Raw genomic sequence first — 6,558 nt, 5'->3', positions numbered from 1 at the left:
CCCCAAAACAAAAACAACAACAAACAAACCAACAACAGAACAAAACAACGGATTACCAAGTTGACCAAGATCGAGTTAGCTCATGACCTAATACAGTGTCAAGATGTCCTCACAGCGTGTCAATGTGTCTGACGTTTTCTCAGCATGAGCTGTTGCTGCGGTGTTTTGTGTTTCACTGTACCTTTAATCAAGGCGGATATCAAACGAATTGACAGATAGGTTTATGAAGAATACGTTCTCATATACAGACCTGTGCACACTCAAAGCGCTCATCAGTAGTAAACAAACCAAATTTTAGTAGTTTTTAAAATGTTTCAGTGGTAAGCTGTAACGACAGTTCAAAGGTCAAATGTCTCCTTTGCTGGATTTTACGATCTCTAGGTTGTCTTGAGAATAACTGGACTTCCAGCACTGTTGTACCGTTTTCTTCTTCTTTGGTGACAGAGCTGGTGTCTCCTCTTCCCTATTTGAATCTCGCACTCTTTTTATATTTAGTCAAGTTTTGACTAAATATTTTAACATCGAGGGGGAATCGAAACGAGGGTCGTGGTGTATGTGCGTATGTGTGTGCGTGCGTGCGTGTGTGTGTGTGTGTGTGTGTGTGTGTGTGTGTAGAGCGATTCAGACTAAACTACTGGACCGATCTTTATGAAATTTGACATGAGAGTTCCTGGGTATGAAATCCCCGAACGATTTTTTCATTTTTTTGATAAATGTCTTTGATGACGTCATATCCGGCTTTTCGTGAAAGTTGAGGCGGCACTGTCACGCCCTCATTTTTCAACCAAATTGGTTGAAATTTTGGTCAAGTAATCTTCGACGAAGCCCGGGGTTCGGTATTGCATTTCAGCTTGGTGGCTTAATAATTAATTAATGACTTTGGTCATTAAAAATCTGAAAATTGTAAAAAAAAATAAAAATTTATAAAACGATCCAAATTTACGTTTATCTTATTCTCCATCATTTGCTGATTCCAAAAACATATAAATATGTTATATTCGGATTAAAAACAAGCTCTGAAAATTAAATATATAAAAATTATTATCAAAATTAAATTGTCCAAATCAATTTAAAAACACTTTCATCTTATTCCTTGTCGGTTCCTGATTCCAAAAACATATAGATATGATATGTTTGGATTAAAAACACGCTCAGAAAGTTAAAACAAAGAGAGGTACAGAAAAGCGTGCTATCCTTCTTAGCGCAACTACTACCCCGCTCTTCTTGTCAATTTCACTGCCTTTGCCATGAGCGGTGGCCTGACGATGCTACGAGTAAAATGGCATTGCGTTTCATTCTGTGAGTTCGACAGCTACTTGACTAAATATTGTATTTTCGCCTTACGCGACTTGTTTTCTTTTCCATGTTTCACTTCAATCACAAGTTGCCATGCAGATGCTGGACGAACTAAGTCAAAGAACAAAGACTCAATGCTGAGAACACGCGCGCTTCCGGTAAATCGGAAAACGTCTTTTCAGCGCAACAGCCAACTAATTGGTCAAAACATCTTAAAACAGAAAAACAGTGTTTTTGTTTTTTTTGGCGTAAAACGTCGGAATTTCGGAATTTTAATTAAAAATCCGTAGCACCGTATTCTGCATAAACAAATCGGAGAAATTACGGAGAAACCGTAGATGTGCACAGGTCTGCATATAGATCGACATTTCTTAATCATTGTACGCTGGTTGCATGTCACTTGCGAAAACACCTTATTCAGAGACCTTTATAGTATGTATCTCTACATATTTCCAGAGACATAGATTTAATGTATGTCTCTGATCTTCTTCTTCTTCTTCGTTCAAGGGCTTAGACTCCCACGTACACTCGTGTTTTTGCACACGCACGAGTGGAATTTTACGTGTATGACCGTTTTTACCCCGCCATTTAGGCAGCCATACGCCGCTTTCGGAGGAAGCATGCTGGGTATTTTCGTGTTTCTATAACCCACCGAACTCTGACATGGATTACAGGATCTTTTCCGTGCGCACTTGGTCTTGTGCCTGCGTGTACACACGAAGGGGGATGAGTCACTAGCAGGTCTGCACATAAGTTGTCCTGGGAGATCGAAACAATCCCCACACTTAACCCACCAGGCGGCCGCAGCCGGGATTCGAACCCTCGACCTTCCGATTAAGAGGCCGACGTCTTACCACCCCGCCCGTCATGTCTCTGATATTTCAAATGACTTGTTAACTGCCACCAGCCAGGAGGTTTGCGTTGGGGTTCTATAAATCAACAGAACTTGAGGTGCTACCTGCCATTAGCTGAGATGCTAACATTGTGTTTGAATGCAGCTGCGCACACAGGTGTAACCTTTAAACGGCAGTTTTTGTTGCCAGTAGATATACAAAATAAAAATATATCACCCGCCTTTACACAGTGTATTTTGCATAATATAAGAAATGTCCGGGTACATACTATATAACCACACCTGTTTACGAAGGAACAGAACACAAAAGGCATCGTTTGGAACAGAACATAAGAAATAGCAATTGCTAGTAATGCGTGAAGTTATGCAGCAATTGAACTACAGCGACGTTTATTTTTCTAACAACGGTGTCTGGTTTGCCCTTATCCACTACAGACTTTGCAACTTTTTGTTAAAAATAAGTGCATGAAAATTGTGTGCACCTGTGTATGCGCATGTAGCATTGCACGTAATGTTGGAAGTAATGTTAGTGTTCTGTTGATATACTGTTTCCGTTTCCGCGTTGCAACCTTACCACTTCTTTGAGTGGAACAGATTATGCGGTGATCTTAATCCACATATAGGGCGGGGATGTAGCTCAGTCGGTAGCGCGCTGGATTTGTATCCAGTTGGCCGCTGTCAGCGTGAGTTCGTCCCCACGTACGTTCGGCGAGAGATTTATTTCTCAGAGTCAACTTTGTGTGCAGACTCTCCTCGGTGTCCGAACACCCCCGTGTGTACACGCAAGCACAAGACCAAGTGCGCACGAAAAAGATCCTGTAATCCATGTCAGAGTTCGGTGGGTTATAGAAACACGAAAATACCCAGCATGCTTCCTCCGAAAACGGCATATGGCTGCCTAAACGGCGGGGTTAAAACGGTCATACACGTACAATTCCACTCGTGCAAAAAACCGGCACGAGTGTACGTGGGAATTTCAGCCCACGAACGCAGAAGAAGAAGAAGAAGAATCCACATAGAACCGTTGCCGAGACGATGATGTTTTGTACGTGATTTAAATTCTGACTGTTGCGGGTACTAGTTTGGCACTAATTTCAGTGACCTACGAAGTCAACAAAAGAAGCAGTTAACAGTATACATATACAGTCGTTGGTTGGTTGGTTATTATCTTGTATCGTCTGTTCAGCTGATATTGCTACTCGAGACCGATGAGGGTCACCATTGGGGGGGGGGGGGGGGGGGGATTGTTCTCATGAAGATAGTAGCCCATTGATATTATAACTAATCTCCTTCACATTTAGACGTTTCCTTTACACTTGCAGTAGGCCCATGCCATGGAAATACTGAAGGGCAGTTCCCTTTCCCGAGGCTTTCCGCGAGTTTTGAGGGTGACACAGCTCAGTAACGCACCAAGGCAAATGTCCTCGCGTTTAGTCCACTAATCGGGCGATACCCTTACCCGTCTTCATGCGTCCCTTCTACAGTGGAACTTCCCTTTTAAGAACTGGAACCTCCCTTTAAGAAAAGTCTAAAACAAGGGGTCCAAAAAAGGAGTTGTTCATTAAAATGGAGGTACATATCCAGTCCAGAGTTTATGAACAGAAAATCTGAGGAAGCAAGGTCTTAAAAAAAATGTTGACCAAAAAAAAAAAAGGGGGGGGGGGGGTCTTAAATCGGAGGGTCTTCAAAGGGGGTTCCATTGTACCCGTTTCTTTCAAACGACGGCGTCGTGGGCCCGTGTAGAGACCCTCCTCCCTCTGAATGGTGACATTTTTTGTGCTGATGAGTTATGAACTCCGCCTCGACTGAATGAAGTGGCGACGGCAGGAAATGACTTGACGATGCGTCCACAGGGTGCCCCCTTTGGTGAGACGCACAGCCGCACGAACTCGCCAACATTTGACCAAAGTCTTTGTAAAGCAGTCAAGTCCGAATTTTGCCGTTTAAATCATTAAAATCACGATGAAACACTGAGCTTCGAATCGGTGAATTGCTGTACATTTTTGGCATCTCCAGGTGCCTATTTCTAACCTTGAGTCAACGGTTAATGGTACTATTCACCTTTCAAACTGCCTGGTATGTAAAGGTACGAAACAGCCCTTCCTTTGTGAAGGATTCGGCGTACCATGTCAAAGCCAGCCAGGCTTTTTCATGGAATACGGCCATCCTTCCAGTTGAACAGAATATTATACATGTATCAAACATGATTAGCCTGATTGCTTTTTGTGCAGAGTGTGGAATTTTTGCATGAATTAATTTCTTAAATACCCGCTAGGTACGACAGAATTGTGACTGAGAGAATTGTTTGTTCAATGGTGTCAAGGTGGGGCGGCTGTGAGAACACACACCGGGTATGGTAATGCGAAAGACGATTTGAGCTTCCCCGGCTTATACTTTCTTCCCTAAACGACTCATATTTTACACAGCTAAAGCCTTTTCATCGCCCTGACTTCGGTCCTGTGTCTTGTCCGGAGGTCTCTGGTTGCATGCCTGCAGCTTCGCCAGACGGATTAGGCTTTGTCAAGGGTCCATGGGCAAACTGCCTCCCCTGTAATGGAACTCTCTGTCCCACAACATCCAGCCTCTTTCTCTACACGCTGACAAGATTCTGTTTCGGTTAGGAACACACACACGCTCTTTCGTTCCAAAGTCCCCCGAAATCGGCGTATGCTCCCTGAATGGCGGGGTAAAACTGAACGGCCATACACGTAAAAATCCACTCGTGCTAAAAACATGAGTGAACGTGGGAGTCTAAGCCCATGAACGAAGAAGAAGAAGAAGTTCCAAAGGCAGTGGGCTGTACTTTTTATCGTGACGAGATGTCAGACTCAATGCATAGTCTCTCAAAATGTTCTTATCTGTGCTTAAAAGTACTCTTCGCGTATAGGGCGAGAACTGTCGTTTGTTTGTTATTGTTACTTTTTTGTCGACCGACTCGTCTCTTAATTACGGTCTCCTGCTCGATATACTCATTTCCAACAGGGCACGAACTTGTTGTTATTTTTATTATATGAAGTCTTATATCGCGCGCGTATCTCCAGACTCGGATTCAAGGTTTCCGGAACACCACCCCCCCCCCCCCCCAGCCCCCAATTTTTTTTGTTTTTATATTTAGTCAAGTTTTGACTAAATATTTTAACATCGAGGGGGAATCGAAACGAGGGTCGTGGTGTATGTGCGTGTGTCTGTGTGTGTGTGTGTGTGTGTGTGTGTGTGTGTAGAGCGATTCAGACTAAACTACTGGACCGATCTTTATGAAATTTGACATGAGAGTTCCTGGGTATGAAATCCCCGAACGATTTTTTCATTTTTTTGATAAATGTCTTTGATGACGTCATATCCGGCTTTTCGTGAAAGTTGAGGCGGCACTGTCACGCCCTCATTTTTCAACCAAATTGGTTGAAATTTTGGTCAAGTAATCTTCGACGAAGCTCGGACTTCGGTATTGCATTTCAGCTTGGTGGCTTAAAAATTAATTAATGACTTTGGTCATTAAAAATCTGAAAATTGTAAAAAAAAATAAAAATTTATAAAACGATCCAAATTTACGTTTATCTTATTCTCCATCATTTGCTGATTCCAAAAACATATAAATATGTTATATTCGGATTAAAAACAAGCTCTGAAAATTAAATATATAAAAATTATTATCAAAATTAAATTGTCCAAATCAATTTAAAAACACTTTCATCTTATTCCTTGTCGGTTCCTGATTACAAAAACATATAGATATGATATGTTTGGATTAAAAACACGCTCAGAAAGTTAAAACAAAGAGAGGTACAGAAAAGCGTGCCATCCTTCTTAGCGCAACTACTACCCCGCTCTTCTTGTCAATTTCACTGCCTTTGCCATGAGCGGTGGCCTGACGATGCTACGAGTAAAATGGCATTGCGTTTCATTCTGTGAGTTCGACAGCTACTTGACTAAATATTGTATTTTCGCCTTACGCGACTTGTTTTTTGTTTGGAGGGGGGGGGGGGGGGGTTGTTGTTGTTTGGGGTATTAATCAGTGACAAAATCTGCTGCCTGTATCTGGTAATGATCATCCTCAGAATGCACCAGATTGCACCATTTTGCATCCTTTTTTTCAAAATTTTCCTGGGGGGGCATGCCCCCGGACCCCCCCTAGCAAGCTAGGCGCTTCGCGCCGTCGGCTCGGCGCTTCGCGCCTTCACACCCATATCTTCACAATATACTTTTGAACCCCCCCCCCCCCCCCCCCTAAAATGAACTCATGCGCCCCTGATTCTTTATTACAACATTTCGGCGACTAGTCTCAGTGGTCCATGTTCTTCTGCGTGATTACTCCTTAAGCTTATAGGACAACCCCCCTCCCCACCCCCAAAGAAACACACAACAAAACAAAACCACACATAAAAACTAGACACTTTGAAGGAAAGGGTGAC

Source organism: Littorina saxatilis, linkage group LG2 (genome assembly GCF_037325665.1).
Source record: "Littorina saxatilis isolate snail1 linkage group LG2, US_GU_Lsax_2.0, whole genome shotgun sequence".
NCBI classification, from domain to species: Eukaryota; Metazoa; Mollusca; class Gastropoda; order Littorinimorpha; family Littorinidae; genus Littorina; species Littorina saxatilis.
The sequence above is the reverse complement of the archived record's forward strand: the minus strand, read 5'-3'. Positions refer to the sequence as shown.